This window comes from Thermobia domestica, chromosome 8 (genome assembly GCF_964235325.1).
Source record: "Thermobia domestica chromosome 8, izTheDome1.hap1.1, whole genome shotgun sequence".
NCBI lineage: Eukaryota > Metazoa > Arthropoda > Insecta > Zygentoma > Lepismatidae > Thermobia > Thermobia domestica.
In genome coordinates, this window is record NC_137461.1 from 40,999,729 (window position 1) to 41,013,999 (window position 14,271).

Genomic DNA, 14,271 nt, shown 5'->3' on the forward strand with positions numbered 1-14,271 from the left:
CGAACCTGGTGTATGCTAAAAATTTGATCGAGATCCGTCAGGTGGTTCAAGAGTTATTGTTACAATGTAACCAGAAGAATATTGTATCTTTCCTCACGCAATGCAGTTATACAGTCAAATTCGAAAAAGGTTATATGGCCTGGAATTTAAGCTCTAAAACTCGCCACAGCAGGTCAATAATACTCGCCTTTTTGGATTTGTTGTACAGGGAGATGTAGTTACTTCGAATTTCGTTAAATGACATCTTCAAAATTTTCGTAGTAGACTATTTGTGTCTGATTGGAAAACTTCAGCATTAGACAGAAACAGTATCTGTACAATAAGATGTAAATTGTGGAATTAAATAACTACATATTTATAGTTAATAATGTGGATATGATCACATCACAACAATAGTTTGGTTCGCAGTATCACAAACCCACGGCAATGATACCTGTTATGAACGAATTATATCGGGGCAGAAGTACTTTTGGGTTCATCCACTAATATGGAAGTTTCGGAATTATATTTCTGGACAATGTATTTACTCTCATCTATGGTTTAAATAAGCCTATCACGATTTGAGGGATTTCGTCCCTTTTCAGTTATACCAACTAACCGCGCATCCATAATTTAGTCACATTGAAACAAGGAATTTCCCGTTTATACCGCGACCTTCCTGCTTCCACGAGCATCCTCACAAGGAATCATTCTGATTTGGTGAATTCAATTGCTGAAAATGATTTCTAACATTGGAGTTAGCACCAAAAGGAACAACTAAAAAGAGGGTGATTACTGGCAGACGGTATACAGGGTAGGAGATACGTGAGGGCAAGGTGCGAAGGTAGAATTAGAAAATGTCTAGAAATGCCATGCTAATAGTGAAACGAGTACATGGATTGAGATCAAATGTTGGATATGAGGAAGGCATGAAGAGCTCCACTGAATAGGTGTAATGTGAGTTATGAGGACATCTGAAAAACCGCTATGTTGGAATTAACACAAGAAGAATATACGGAAAAACAATCATGTGACATATGGCTCTTGACGCACACTGTCTATTGAAATCAATAGTGGCCAATATAGTTTGAGACCACTGTTTAATTGTAACTGTTACGCAACTTAAGAATGATTGCGAAATTGATACAAGAATGGACATTTGAGAAACGATAAAGATGGATAATCGGGCTCGTCACAGTTGTCTCTGGTGTTGAAATTGAAGCAGTAGTCGACAGGTGTTATGAATGCACCAGGTGCTGTTTGCAAATATCCAGTTATCTAGAAGGCATGCCTCACCATAGCTTGAAACCTCGGTGTTGTAAACTGGAAGAGGATGAATGATTGCAAGTTAATGGGGTTGTCCAGGCGTCATATTTTGAAGTCAGATGGCAGAAGGACGGTGTCTGTTATATATTTTAAGAAATTCTTATACGTACGAAAGAAGAACACATCCAGAGGTTGCATGAGTGACGTGCAACCATCAGGAATAAGGAGTCGGGTAAGTTCAACATTGTCCGGTTTTTGCATCAACTCATCATCTTTATTTGTTCTCCATGAATCAGCGAAGAGCAGCAGTTTTAACTGCTCTATGAAGGCCAGAAAACGTCAGTCAAGAACTTTTTCAGGTTGTCCTTAGTCATACTTGCACTTTTACTAGCATACGAATGAATAGTGGGTTGATCGGAACGCTTGTTGGCTGGAAAGTGGCCTCATTCATGTTTGTGGTTGTTCCTCATTCACGTAATCTTTACAACGAGTATTGCTACATTGCCATGGCGTGGAACGCTTCCTGTTACAGAGGTATCAAATTGCATTGGCCACTATTGATTCACAATAGACGGTGTGCGTCAAGTGCCATATGCCATATGATCCCTTACCCATATATTCTTCTTGCGGTAATTCCAACATGGCAGCTTTTTAGATGTCCCTCATGATTCACATTACGCTTATTCAGTGGAGCTCTCTACATGCATTCCTCAGGTCCAACATTTGACCTTAATCCCTCTACTCGTTTCAAAATTAATATGGCATTTCTAGACATTTTCTACGTTATATCTTCGCATTTTGCCATCACTTATCTCCCACCCTGTACACGGTCTGCCAGTAAACACCATCTTTTTCTCTTTTACTTTTCGTGCTGAATCCAGTGCTAGCAATCATTTTCAGCAATAGAATTCAAAAAATCGGGATGTTCCCTTGTAACGTGTAGAACGTAACTTTTCTTACATTTTGAAAACTGCTGGTGCTTCCATTATTTTGAGAATCATCTCTATTTCCATTCTTGTTAAACAAATAAACTTATTGTCTATACTTACGGTTAAATTAGTTCCATTCTTGTTAAACAAATAAACTTATTGTCTATGATTACGGTTAAATTAGTTCCATTCTTGTTAAACAAATAAACTTATTGTCTATGATTACCGTTAAATTAGTTCCATTCTTGTTAAACAAATAAACCTATTATCTATGATTACGGTTAAATTAGTTCCATTCTTGTTAAACAAATAAACTTATTGTCTATACTTACGGTTAAATTAGTTCCATTCTTGTTAAACAAATAAACTTATTGTCTATACTTACGGTTAAATTAGTTCCATTCTTGTTAAACAAATAAACTTATTGTCTATAATTACGGTTAAATTAGTTCCATTCTTGTTAAACAAATAAACTTATTGTCTATGATTACGGTTAAATTAGTTCCATTCTTGTTAAACAAATAAACTTATTGTCTATGATTACGGTTAAATTAGTTCCATTCTTATTAAACAAATAAACTTATTGTCTATACTTACGGTTAAATTAGTTCCATTCTTGTTAAACAAATAAACTTATTATCTATGATTACGGTTAAATTAGTTCCTTTCTTGTTAAACAAATAAACTTATTGTCTATACTTACGGTTAAATTAGTTCCATTCTTGTTAAACAAATAAACTTATTGTCTATACTTACGGTTAAATTAGTTCCATTCTTGTTAAACAAATAAACTTTTTGTCTATGATTACGGTTAAATTAGTTCCATTCTTGTTAAACAAATAAACTTATTGTCTATACTTACGGTTAAATTAGTTCCATTCTTCTTAAACAAATAAACTTATTGTCTATGATTACGGTTAAATTAGTTCCATTCTTGTTAAACAAATAAACTTATTGTCTATACTTACGGTTAAATTAGTTCCATTCTTGTTAAACAAATAAAGTTATTGTCTACAGTTACGGTTAAATTAGTTCCATTCTTGTTAAACAAATAAACTTATTGTCTATGATTACGGTTAAATTAGTTCCATTCTTGTTAAACAAATAAACTTATTGTCTGTGATTACGGTTAAATTAGTTCCATTCTTGTTAAACAAATAAACTTATTGTCTATGATTACGGTTAAATTAGTTCCATTCTTTTTAAACAAATAAACTTATTGTCTATGATTACGGTTAAATTAGTTCCATTCTTGTAAAACAAATAAAGTTATTGTCTACGATTACGGTTAAATTAGTTCCATTCTTGTTAAACAAATAAACTTATAGTCTATACTTACGATTAAATTAGTTCCATTCTTGTTAAACAAATAAACTTATTGTCAATGATTACGGTTAAATTAGTTCCATTCTTGTTAAACAAATAAACTTATTGTCTATGATTACGGTTAAATTAGTTCCATTCTTGTTAAACAAATAAACTTATTGTCTGTGATTACGGTTAAATTAGTTCCATTCTTGTTAAACAAATAAAGTTATTGTCTACGATTACGGTTAAATTAGTTCCATTCTTGTTAAACAAATAAACTTATTGTCTATACTTACGGTTAAATTAGTTCCATTCTTGTTAAACAAATAAACTTATTGTCTATACTTACGGTTAAATTAGTTCCATTCTTGTTAAACAAATAAACTTATTGTCTATACTTACGGTGAAATTAGTTCCATTCTTGTTAAACAAATAAACTTATTGTCTATGATTACGGTTAAATTAGTTCCATTCTTGTTAAACAAATAAACTTATTGTCTATACTTACGGTTAAATTAGTTCCATTCTTGTTAAAGAAATAAACTTATTGTCTATACTTACGGTTAAATTAGTTCCATTCTTGTTAAACAAATAAACTTATTGTTTATACTTACGGTTAAATTAGTTCCATTCTTGTTAAACAAATAAACTTATTGTCTATGATTACGGTTAAATTAGTTCCATTCTTGTTAAACAAATAAACTTATTGTCTATGATTACTGTTAAATTAGTTCCATTCTTGTTAAACAAATAAACTTATTGTCTATGATTACGGTTAAATTAGTTCCATTCTTGTTAAACAAATAAACTTATTGTCTATACTTACGGTTAAATTAGTTCCATTCTTGTTAAACAAATAAACTTATTATCTATGATTACGGTTAAATTAGTTCCATTCTTGTTAAACAAATAAACTTATTGTCTATGATTACGGTTAAATTAGTTCCATTCTTGTTACACAAATAAACTTATTGTCTATGATTACGGTTAAATTAGTTCCATTCTTGTTAAATAAATAAACTTATTGTCTATTATTACAGTTAAATTAGTTCCATTCTTGTTAAACAAATAAACTTATTGTCTATGATTACGGTTAAATTAGTTCCATTCTTGTTAAACAAATAAACTTATTGTCTATAATTACGGTTAAATTAGTTAACTTTCCCAGATCCTAATACGTTTTCTGCATGGTGAAACTGGCGTTTATCTGTAATGTGTATGTAGGCTACGAACATTTGTTATTATTCTGGAAATTTGACATTCGTGTATTATAATCCACTAAGTTTAAATCATTACAAGTTATTTTTATACTGTGATATTAAATGTGACAACAAGAATTTTAGGAAAACTAAAAACGCACCAACGCTGTCGCCTTCCGTGCGAGCGGTCCCGGGTTCGATTCTCGATTGGGCCACTTGGTCGAAAAAGTGTACAACACTTTTTCAGACCAACCAGCTGAATAGTGATGGTTAAATTCCACTGAAAATATTTTTTGGGAATATTCACAGGAAGATTTCCAAAAATGGGAATATTCCTGGAATTTATGTACGAACACAAATAAAATTGCCTTATATTACCATATTATTATTTCAAAATAAAATTCGTTATTACCACAGTACACTTATTACTTTTGTCTCCAGAGAATTCTTTAAAATGTATATTCTGAACAGTACTATGCTATTTTATTATTATTTTGTGTTATTTAGAGACTACGCATAAATGTATGTTTACTCACAGTATGTTTCATGCGAGTAAACATGTAGGAAAATATTTGGTACAGAAAGTCCACATATCTTTATAACGCTAAACAGTTTAAATTTATTTGAAATGAATTTTCTAAATTTGATCCTTCTACTAATATTATAATCTTATTAAATTTTAAAATGTTATTAACAAATTAGTTTCGTAATTTCCAGGAAACATATGTAGTTTCTCGAGAAATTCGCAAGCTTAGCAGCGTATGGGATGGCATATATACAGAATATTGATTTGAGATACACTGTTATTTGATACTGTGTTCTTACTGTGTACTATTAAATCTCTAATTTAAGAAGATAGGCTATTTCGAACAATATTTATCGTGTTACAAAAATTCTCCAACAACGGTTGGTACATGAACACACACGTAAAAGGAAGCAAAGAAATCCTAACACAGGTCCGGAAACATCGTTACTAATGTGATAAGCAAACATTACATTTTAAATGTATATATATATATTTACAACTACAGAGATTCCTTTATTCAATATCTGATCCTTCCTCAAAGAGTGAAATTCGAGTCAGAGACAACAGGCATACCAACGTCTGTTACTAACGCATTTAGGATTGTATTGATAGTACTTCACCTCTATCTCTACATAATTTCTAGATTACTTTACAAACTGGTTCCTTTTATCATTTATAAATTATTATTTTGCTAATTTGGAGTGCAAATTAAAGTGGAAAATAAAAATCATAATTAATTATATAAAATAAAGTCAACGAATTTCATTTTTTAACCTCAAAATTATTTAAAAACTAAAAGTAAATGAAAATAAATGAAAATAAAGTAACTACCCATTTTTCCTGATAATTTGGAAAATAAAGTAAAGAGATGGAAATAAATTCCTTCCCGGGAATTTATATGCCAGGAAAAAAAACCGGGTATATTCAAATTTTTTATTTTCCTTCCCACCGGGAATATTCCCAGTGCCCATCACTACAGTTGAATGAGATTTTCCTGTTTTTTTTCTCATTAACAGGCAAATGCCGGGGTGGTACCTAACTTATATGTTCCTGGCCTCTTCCTTCCTTCCCCAATCCTTTGTTTCTTCTCTTTCCCCGGATAGTGTGCTCGCCAAAGGATGTCATCCCTCAAAACGTGACGGGCTAAATGGCCTCAGACGCCGAAAGGCAAGAAATCTAAAATCCTAAATCCTAAATCTTAAAAACGTATGAAAAGATTGCCATCTGAAAAAAAGAAAAGTTTTTGAATCAGGGGTTGGAAATTTTTTGAACGACCCGTAAATCAAATTTTCGTATTTTTTACGGAAAAATCTGGTCCTACTGAGTTACTTGATAGTTTGGGTTTGGCTACACTGTATTTTGTTTTCGAGATATAAGTCCTACAAAAAAAACTTTAATTGATATATTAGGTCTTTGGTCCAAAAAGGAGGAAAAAAGAAGAAAAAGAAGTGAAGAAATGGGCGCTACTGACAAGCAGAACAGCTACAGCAACTGTTAAAATAAATGAAAATCATGAATAGGTAAACATACTACAGAAAGAAGAATACGTTAACACTGAACTCAACTACTAATAACAATTTTAAATAGAAGAGATAGAATACTTAACTATTTTACAAAGTACATCATAGTTACACCACAACATTTCTAAATAACAAACAAAAACCTCGCTTCTGCTGTGGTGTTAAATGTTCAATAAAACGCGGAAGAGTGTTACAACTCAAAAAAAAAAAAAAAATGGAAATTTTGAATTATCATCGCTCTAAAGAGAACAGAGAGACAGAAGCTAGTTCTACGTGGTGGTAAATTCGAAGAAACGTAACTAAACAAATTAACCCATACATTGCAGAAAAACCAGTATTCCTTGAAGCGATTTTGATATAATAACAAACTTTAAAAGTCATGTTCCTTCAAATGTGTATTTTTGACTTGTAACAGTCTTCCACCGGGTGTGCGATAAGTCAATGTATATACATACTCGTTGAAAAAAGATTTGGTTATCTATCTCTGATCGAAAAGATCTGCCAAGAAGATAATGCATAGTATAGTTATTGAGGGATAGAATCAATGGCGAGTCTAGGCCGGGGCCTGGGGGGTTAGCCCCCCAGTTTTTGAGTGACAATAATAATTTAAGCTATTATTTATATATTTTTAAAAGTTTATAGTAAACATGATAGGTATAACTAGTCTGGGTTTTGACTGGCCCCAGTTTTTACCTTCTAGGTTCGCTTCTGGATAGCCTAATGTATCATGAGTTCTATTTGGTTTACGAAAATTTAGTAATGTATATCAACACCGATAGATGATGCTGAAATTATATTAAAATACCATTTTTATTTCTCGTATATTCGATTTTTCTTTCTCCTTCTCTTAAGATAAAGAAACAGAAGCAATTAAACAAGGTTCAATATTTTGCCGACATAATCTGTTCACGGCCAATTTCTTCGCCTTTCAACGTAGTTCTTCATTAAAAGAGTGAGTGTTCAAGTAGACTCTCTCAACAAATTATTTATAGGTATTATTGTTTAGCCAATACATACTGATTTATGGCAAATGTTGAGCCAGAATCAGAATTTCAGGGATAGACTTTCAACATGTTGGATATCGACATCAGGATCATGGAGAAATAGGATGAGGTCAAATTAAAAGCCATTTCAGAAAGAAGAAGAGGATGGATGGACATTTAAGCATGTTTGCTTAAACAGATTAAATTTAATTAAAAACAGTGAAACCGCGAGTTTCGTGTGATAACCATACATCATATTCAAATGAATTAAAAACGGGATATTTCTATAAATAGAGCACAAGTGTTGCGAGTGTTGTTCAAACCTGTATTCAAAGGCACCTTGCCATAGTATCGAAGCTTTGTGTTTCGATCTTTCTAATGTTTTCCCCCCTCGTTAGATGTTTCTTTAAGCCCATTTTAGTTAACACAGTATGAGGAATGCACGCTTTCCTTTCTTTTTCCTAGCACTTTCCCCACTTACTAGGAAGGTGATGGACAATAGCGTCATACAATTTGAAAATTTGCGTTTTATTTGTCACACCTGGTCGATAGCCTGGTCAAATTTATTTGCCACTATTCGACTGTATTCCCATTCAACGCACTTTCTCCTTTGACTATCTTCAAATTGAACAATGACATTTACCTCCGAAACGCTTGACCATCGAACTAACGGGAAGGAGACTCCGAATCCAGTCGGCCTCTGCGTATGTGTGAAAGATGGTGTTTCAATATTTCATCGTAAACAATTTGTTTTTAGTTTGTAAACGGATTTTAATGGCGATTATTGGAGAATAATGACAAAACTTCAGGGAACATATTACGATATTGGCCAATGTGGTCAATGTGGGCAAAAAACAAATAATCGGCTGGGATCGATGTATGCAAAGATTGGTTTTATCCAGAATAAAAGCCATCTTGTTCACAGCTTTGTGCGCACATTCCCGCTATTTTTTTTAAAATTCATCCTATTTTGTCTTTGAATATCTTCAAATATTCCCAGGAGATCGAACAATATTTCCCCATAATCGGCATTTCAATTCCATGAAAACGAAAAACATAATAATAATAATAAAAAAAAAAACATGGCAAGCGATGATGTGTTGAAACACCGTCCTGCGCAATGCATAAGCACAGGCCGACAACGTTCGAAATACCTCTTAGGATAATTCCACGGCCGGTGCTCTGGTGCTGAGATAGCTGTTTGAAGAGGCAATTCCATGTGATTGATTACAAATGAAATGCCGGTGGTGTAAACTTATATTCGTATTCACTATCAGTGCGAGCGTGTGCTGAATAACTATTTGGATTAACTTCATTTTAACAATAAACTGGTTTTTGTTTTCCATGTATGATACTATGTTTTGCGACCCAGTGCAAAATGTTTGTTGGAAGGCTGATTTGGGCAAAAAAACACTTGGTGACATACCCTTTTAAGAAAATATTGGTATCTCTCCTACCTACAGAAGGGGAATGACATTAAAATATAGATTACCACAAGATTAATTATGAATACCGTGACGTTCTTGATTGAATTTCGCACGTCTGGCAAAGCGTTTCGGAGACAAATATGATTGTCCAGTTAGAAGTTGGCACACATGAAGTGATATTTGAATGACAATACAGTCGAATAAGAGTAGTAAATACATTTATTAGCTTATCAACCCTGTGTACCAAACAAGAGGCAATTTGTAAGCTGTAAGACGCCTTTACCCTTCACCCTTCCATAATATCTTTTAAATTTCGTATGGTTTGACGTTACCACAGTGTTGGGTACCCAAGAAAACCCCTTATACTGAAAATGAAGCATCTATCTCAAAAAGTGATAACTTCAAACGTTTCAGAAAATCTGTTCAATTTTGAGGTGTAAACGCCCATAATTCGAACACAATTCCGATCAAGGATGTGTCCGTTTGTGTAATTGTTCATATGTAAAAAAGAGTCGGTTGAACGTAATATCGATATGAAGTCAAGGTAACATCCCTCAACCTTCTCTAGTTAGTGCATTTCCCATATGTTGGAAGCGTAGTGTTTCGTATCTGCGGAGATTGTACTTTCGCTTGAATTTACCCTGTATATATTAACCTCATGACATTAGACGAACAGATATGCTCATTGAAATGCCATATTTCTATTTCCAGCTAGCAGAAGATGGTCGTGTATGGTATTATCAATCTTAGAGGACTGCAAGATTTACCATAATACTATCCTTCTATTTCTGGTACGTATTACAGGAGAGATAAAATGGGAGAACACAGACAGTTACGTAACTAATGTTGCTAACGGGTTCTGCCCCGGGCGACGAATGGAGGGGGCGCAGAACTGGCAAATTTGTATTTTGACGATTAGGCAAGGAAAGGAGTTTTAGCAAACTAAAGATTATAAAAAATACCCCAGAAACTTAACAGAACAACAAAAACCCACCAATTTTAGGATTACATTCATAGATCATTAGTTAGCTTCAAAGCTACTGTACCTTTTGAGGACATTGTAGAATACTTCGTTGCCAAAACAGCCCGCAATTTTGAATTTCAGTTCCAACTTTTTGTATTTCCATTTAACAACCATCGATTTAAGAAATTTGCAAAATATCTGAGTATAATACTCGAGACAAAAGTTTGACAATTTGTCATAATTAAATTATCTAATCTGAAGCAACAAAGTGTTGATTCATACTACACATATTCACATCCCACTCTAATTCCAAAAACATTGTGATTTGAAGTTATTATGATAAGACTATAAGAATATGTCAAGCATGCTACTCTCGGATTATTTAGGGACCAAATACTAATTAGTTTATCGTTATATCTTGTATTGAAAATTATGTACTACAGTTCTAAAATCAAGCTTTGCCATTTGAAGGAAAAATGGAATAGGAAATTACGGTGTGACACCAATATCAGGTGTATGAGGAGAGCGTTTTGCTTTAGTTGGTTAGGGGGAGGGGCACTAAGGCGATTTCTTTTCCCGGGAGACTAGCCTAGTTGCTTCCTGAACACAGGTAATACCATTGTAATACATGCTTATAGAAATATTTTAAAAACATAACACTTGTGCCATACATATCCTGCAAATTCATTATAAGTTTACACGAGTCGTCAAGCGTAAAAGAAAATGTTAAAGTTTCGGTAAATTATTTTTTTTATAACATATCGTCGACAGCGTCACAAAGTGTCGTATCTCAAAAAAATCGAAATTTGAGATATTTTACTATGTAGTTGAATTCACTGACTTCTACCATTTCACAAAACGACACATTTGTAATATGCGTTGTTTTGACGGTAGTGATGACGTCACTGTGTTGTATCTAAAGATGAAGCATATAAATCATTTCCACAAACACTCGTACCTTGAATTACGACAGTTTATGAGCAACAAATCTTTCGCAACTTGAGAGATACGTCTATATTCAAAGCAATTTGTTTTTATTTATATATTTATTTTTTAATCTATAGTAAGGTCACAATTTGTTGGTAAAGTTCAAAGATGGATTTCAAAGCTTTCTTGCATTGTTATTGATAACCCCAAGAGAGATAGTATTGTTTCAGCAGACTAACGCGTAAGAAACTACGTCTTTATTGTCGCACTTACTTCATTTGAGAGTTGTAATGCACATGATGTAGATGTCAAACTTATCTTGCTACGGTGGGAGTTAAAAACATGGACATTTTGGTTCAATGGCAAAATCGTACAAAGAATATTGTGTCGAGTACAGATATACAGATTTCGGGTGAATTACAGCAGGGTACTGAAGTAAAAATGTACTGGAAACCTGACGGAAAATTGTATACATGAACTGTTCTTGCAGTTGAGAGAGATAATATCGACTCAGATCCATGTGATGACCTCAGTGTTTCAGACGAAGACAAAACGTATGTCCAACCATCTTGTGAGGTCTTAGGTTGCAACAAGTTTTTAGTGCCTTGTAAAGGGCATGTGTCTAGTATATTGGAAACACTTTCAAGATGATGTAAGTTGCAGAAACAATCACAATTTATTTTAAAAGTCAAGAAAGAAACCTACTGACTCTGTGTGTGAGCCGAAAGACATAATAGAATAGTGTATTCGCCAGTGGTTCCTTTGAGGGATGTGCCCAATGCCAGTGCTCATCACTCATTTTTACAATCAAGGCAAACAGTGATCACAGACAATGAACACAAGAACCTCAAAGATTAAGACATGGAAGGTTCATCTCGTGAAGCCTTGTTGATCAGTTCAAAAGGAATAACAAATACAAGGGAGCTAAACTTCTAAGAAATGAAGATCTCCAGTATCTGAGACCTACAACTAAGAAGAGTGTACACCAGCGGCACCTAGGAACTCGATGTAATAATGAGGCGTGTAAAAAGTTTGGGAAACAGTGCCACTTAACATCTGATGAACAACAGAACCGCATTATTATCGACTACTAGAACACATCAAATCTTTATGCACAACGAGAGTTTAGTGCTAATTTTGTCACAGTTTCGGTCACAAAACAAACAACTACAAATTCTTCTCGTCAACCTTACAACGACTCACCAAAGGTAGCCGTTAACCCTGGTTCAGTTAATATAAGTATATCTCTAGTGGCAGTACTAATTCATACCTTAAAATATCTTCTGATGTTATATTCACTAAGATGATTACCTTTTAACGAAATTACAAGTTCATGATAAATATTAAATAATTTATTCTTTGATTCCCCTTTAACGTATATTCACACAAACTGTCTTGCAACCAAACAAGTTAAGTAAGTATATATAAACAACGACATAGCAACCAACAAGACAATAATATATATTTCTTATGTTAAAAACATTCTTCTTCTATTATTTTAATTAACGTTATAATATGTATAGTGCTTGTGTAAAAGCACTTTCTGCCCGAAAGATAAACAATTATGAATCATACAATTATGAATCGATACAAAGTATCTCGTTATATAAAATGTCGCTCGATAAAGGGACTAAATATAAAAGTTACATGGAAGCTTGACTTTTATATTTAAGAACCACTGGTCCGTTTATAATAATAACATGATAATAGTTGTGTTCTTTACATTTTGATCGTCCTTCATATATATAACTTCGTTCAGTTACCTCATATAAATACATTTATAATAAAACTTTCATTCCACTATTATTTATCTTTTATCATTAAAAAGTCGTCGCTTACTAATACAATTAACGAAGGATGCGAAATCAAAAGCATAAGAGATAATTACATTCTAAAACATAAATTACAATGATCAATAGTTTCATGCATTATTAAAAACGGTCATGTTAAAAATGGTTAATCTTTACAGAGCGAATTATATAATAATTACATTAGATGACATTTTAAAGTATGTATCATATCAATAAGATGTCAGGATACAAAAGAATCTTATCCGAGTATCATATAAGGTGACGCATGGGTACGGTCGTCGGATAATTAGCTTAATAGAATGAGCCTTATACTGAATATAATCTTTGACAATAAAGTTCCAACACAAATCAATATAATATAAATAACCTTTGTTTTTAAAATCATTTGGAAATTAATATTTGTTAATGAGAATTAAAGAAAATTAAATTAAGTAAAAATCAAAAATTAAATGTAACCTATGCTCGGGCGAGCGACAAGAAGGAATTAAATTTATTTTCACACAAACAGAAGTCTTAGTTTCCTTCATTCTTATTTATTTGAGCAAGAATGTCAGGTGCAACTAACCTTTTTACCAACTGCATCCATTTTTCTCTTGTATACTGGGTAGGCCTCCAAACCTTCAACTCATCTATATTACGAAGTCCAATTGACGTACCTGTTTTAGCGTTCAACAACTCAAAAACTTTAGGGTTTATTTCCTTGAAACATAAATAAGGACCTGAGAAAACGTCACAAAATTTATAAATCTTCTTTAACAACGCATTACTTTGTGGGTGTTGTTTTCATTATTGACATTAACACATAAATTTGAAGATAAATATTCATAAGAATCAATAGCTGATATGGGTTTAACCCCTACCACATCGGCTGCAGTCAGTTTAAATTCGTACTCGTGTATGGTTCCAATAAAGTACATTGTATTGCACAATCCTGATTATGTTCCGCATTATTATTTTGTACAGGAATTGCGTGATTGTTTTGATTATGATACGAAGTGCCATCTCTTAAACTACAGTTACGTCTATCAATAGGGTTTACAGTATTTCCAGAATTTCGCCATACATTTCGTCTGTTTTGGAACCTACTTCGGTTAAATGGTCTGACATAATTATTATCACAATTAGTTAGGTTAGGTGGATTTACATCATATCTTTGTTTATTCTGATTATTTAAATTTACTCTATTCAGGTTATGTTCCGTATTGTTTACATTACGAATATTTACATTCCGGACAGGTACTGACCTAAGGTTATCTGAATTATTTCTAATTTTACCTACTCCAGTTTGATTATTCTGTGCCTGGTATTGACTTTCGTAATATTGAACAAGCATTAGCAGATGATTGAAACTTATGCACTGTGTAGAAAGCAGAATTTGTTGCAATTTAAAAGGTAGTAGATTTCGGACAGATGCAATCACTCTGGATTCAGA

General features: G+C 33.0%; 1 protein-coding gene across 1 annotated transcript in view; it reads right to left on the bottom strand.

Annotated features, from left to right (window-relative positions):
- The window catches only part of LOC145691698 (odorant receptor coreceptor-like), a 155,548-nt gene that overhangs the window by 128,235 nt on the left and 13,042 nt on the right, over positions 1 to 14,271 (bottom strand). The gene's annotated exons all lie outside the window — the stretch shown is intronic.